Genomic DNA, 3,942 nt, shown 5'->3' with positions numbered 1-3,942 from the left:
TGCTTCTCTAGTATACATTTTCTGTTCTTGCCAAAGTCCAGGCAATTTGTTGCAGTTTGAGTCACAAAGAACAACCTTACAAAGACATAGTTAGAAAAGGTAAAAACAAGCAGGATGAGTATGGGTTCAGGGTAGGGATACTTTGCAAGATTGCTTTTCCTTCACTGTGGTGAATCCAATTCAAAGTTTCAAGCTGTTGCTGTCCCTTTAACTGACAAACCCACTACAATGGGCTCCTCTTTGTGAAAAAGGGCTCTTGGCAGGGTTCTCCACTCTCATCCAGTGACGATGACTTCTGCAGCATTTTCATTGGTCCATTTGTCATCACCAGTGTCTGCCTCCCTTTCCTGTGGAAATAAAGATATGGGCAGGAGAAAAGACATATTTGGTAATGTTTTGCTTTGTAGCTTCCTCTTCACAAGACTGCCTCAGCTGCAAAACGTTAGGAGAAAAAAGAGATGTTGGAACGAATTCCAGACAGACCTAATGCCTGCAAATTTGTCTAACTAAGCCAAGTCCAGAAAGGCAAAACATGAAGAAGGTTCATTATTTGACTGCAAGGGACAGTCAAATAACCAAACACTCTGCACTTAGGAGCTTTATATTTCAGACAGCTCGACTTTCATGTCACTCCTGCTGTTTCTCACACTCCTGTTAAGCCCCAGTACCTCTACCGCTTTTAAATCTCTTTATAGTATGTAACATAAAAAGCATTTTAAAGTAGTTTATGGGAAAACACTGTGATCTAGTACACATGTGGGTGTGCTCATATCAGAGAAACACACAGCTCCCTTGATTACTAGGTGGTTTGTGTGAAAAATGTAGTGAAGAATATCTCCGCCAAACTGCTTAAGTTATCTTACATTCATTGATTGGCTGGGATTTTATGGAAGTCTTATTTGTGGGTACAACCAAGATGCACTCAGTACAAAACTGGTAATAGCAGGGCCCCTAATCCTGGGGCTGCTAGTTGAACCCCACTATAATTTAGAGAAGCACCAGGACTGCTTTAACCATGCACTCTGGACAAAAGGTGGGGCAATTGTGACAGATGAGGAATTCCTTATGTGTCCTTTAAGATGGGTGCATCTACATGTGTCCCTATGGTGCCTTTGTTACTGTACTATCATTAGTAGTTCCTTTTGGAAGTACTAAATAATGGTGCAGTAACAGCCTGTACTGCGCCGTGCACGCCTCACAGTTATTTTTAGTTGCTATGTCACTGTAACAACACGCTATAATGGGGAATGCATTGCTACAGTGATGTAGCTGCAGGATCATGGTTTGTGACCACTGTCGCTATGTCACCATAGTGCATTGCTATGGCGATGTAGCGTCATGTGTAGACACACCAAATGTATTCTATTCTTTCCCATCTAACTAGAACTGGACAGATTTATTTTTAACAAATACTAAGTTTATCCAAAAAATGCAGTTTTGGTCATAGTAAAGCTGTTTTTGAACCTGCTAAATTGGTTTCACTGGGAAAAACTGGAGGATAACTGGAGTCACTAACCTAGAAAGCAAGAGAGTAAAAATTGCTCTCTAGCCTGGTGTTTGAGGACACATATAGGTTCTCATTTACATAACAGCACTGATACAAAATGAAAGTGTTAATAGGATATACTGAAAGCACCATATCCTCTTCTACCCTGGTGGTGAAGTCATCTTGGTGATTACAGGTTCAGATTACAGAGGGGTGAACTAGACCTGGGTCTAATACTTCTTGGATGGGTGTTATAAAATTCCAGATCAAATTGAATGATGCGCACATATATTTTATAATACAGAACCAAACACAGCTTTGCATTTCACTGAGAAAAAATAAAATAATGATATTTAGCTCATACCAAATTTATACTTAAAAAAACCAAACTTGAATGGCCGTTGAACCTAAAATCAATACAGCCTTATGTATCAAGAGTGTAACAAGTGTAGGATAGCATAGATCCATCTATCTCTGGCTCTACGCCACTCAACAATCCCCTGTTGTGATAAAAAAAAAAAAAGCTCATCAGTTAAGACAGGTTTCATTCTGCTTTGGCTCCTCAGAGCAGTGAAAAGTAGAGCTGGATGAAAATAAAAACTTATTTTCAAGAAGCTTTTCACTATATTTGAAACTTTCTAGTAGGTTTGGCAGATTAAATTGGGGGTCAGGATTTGGCTTATTCTACAATAGCTGGCAACTACTTGTTTTTACTTTCTTTAACTTTGAGTGACATGAAGGAAATATTAAATTATCAAAGTTGTGTCCTAATTTTTTTGTATTTACAAACTACTAGTTTAAAAAAAAATCAATAGGCTATGGTTTGTCAAAGTCCAGTTATTTGTCACATTATATCAATCAGCTGCTTCTGTTTTTTCCCTTCTTTTTTCCAAAATGCTATAAATTGATCACATTTTGAAAAACAAAGCTAGAGAAAAAAATTAATTTCTTTTCTCTCTTTTGGAATATTTGCTTCCCCATCATTGTTGATTCCCAATATCTTCTTAGCGCACCTATTATAATGAGAACACATTCTCTTCTTGTTGTTTAATAGATGAGTTATGGAAATAATCAGCATGAATTTCAAATGCTAGAACAGACCATATAATTTGCAATTTGCTACCAACGGGTATGTCCAGATGAGTGAAATGCCCCAAAGCAGTTTGAGATGCCGCAAGAGGCACACTAAGAATAAAAAATGTTTTCTGCACTGCATATTTTCAATGCAGACTCTAAATTTGATACCGGGAAATCCTGGTATAAAAAAAAAATGCAGAAAAAACGTTGCACAGGGCACACTCCTGGAACGTGCCCTGAAGCAACCAAAGGTTGAGTCCTCCAGAGAAACAATCTGGCATCTGGACAGAGCATCTCTATAGCTGCCCTATGCCCTGCTGTTCCAGCAAGCTGCCTCAGTATGCTGGAGCAAATAGGAGTGGGGCAAGGCTGCAGCAGTGACCCAGACCCAGGTGCTGTTTCAGGTAAGTAGGGAAATGGGGGTGCAAGAACTGTATGATTTCCTGGGGGGGGGGAGAATTGTGGATGTGGGGTGCATGGGTGCATGTGTGGGGGAGATGTGGGATGTGTGGGGAGTGGCAGGTGGTGTGAGGTTTGTGGATGTGGAGTTTATGGGGAGGGGTTGGGGGGCCACCACCCAGGCACCCCGTCCACCCACCCCCTGCAGCACACATCCTCTGGTACTGGCGGGAGCACTCAGCTGGGGCACTGAGGCCATGACCTGCTGCAGGCACAGTCCCAGTGGGGTGGCAGCACTGGACCTGGGGTCTGCATATGGTAAATGGAGCAGGCCTGACTCTGCACAGCCTGGCCACTCCTTTGGAAAGCAGTCCCGGGGTGGGGATGCTAGTGGGGTGGGGTGGGCCAGGCTGGCTCCATTTGCCATGTGCAGACCCCGGGTCCATTGGCACCGTGCTGCTGCAGGGCTGTGCTTGCAGTGGACCATAGTCCTGACCACCCAGCTAGCTGCTGCTGCCAGTGCCAGGGGTTATGTGCAGCAGGGGGTGGGGAGGTTGGGCATGTGGCAGCTCCCCCCTCAAACCCCAAACAAAGCGCACACCCACAAACCCCATACACTCACCCACAAGCCCCACACCCCCTCCACAACCCCTTACACCCACACCCTCCTTTTCCTGCTTAACTAAAACTAGAACCTTGATCTCCTGTTGCTGAAGACTGATCTCCATGGGAAGATTGGTGATTTTGAAAAAGCTAAAGTCTTCAAGGCTTTGAAATATGAGAAGGACCATAAGCAGGTAGCAGACAGTAAAAGTACCTTAAGAAAGGTTAACTTGATTAGTGAAACATCAAGACAATAAAAAAAGAGAGAGAATCATTAAAACCTCTGGGATGATGAACAATAAACCAAATGACTCCTTCAGCTGCCTGAACAGTAATACAACTGCTGGTTCAGTGTGGAGTGGGAACCAAAGCAGAGT

This window comes from Alligator sinensis, unplaced genomic scaffold (assembly GCF_000455745.1).
Source record: "Alligator sinensis unplaced genomic scaffold, ASM45574v1 scaffold1338_1, whole genome shotgun sequence".
NCBI classification, from domain to species: Eukaryota; Metazoa; Chordata; order Crocodylia; family Alligatoridae; genus Alligator; species Alligator sinensis.
The sequence above is the reverse complement of the archived record's forward strand: the minus strand, read 5'-3'. Positions refer to the sequence as shown.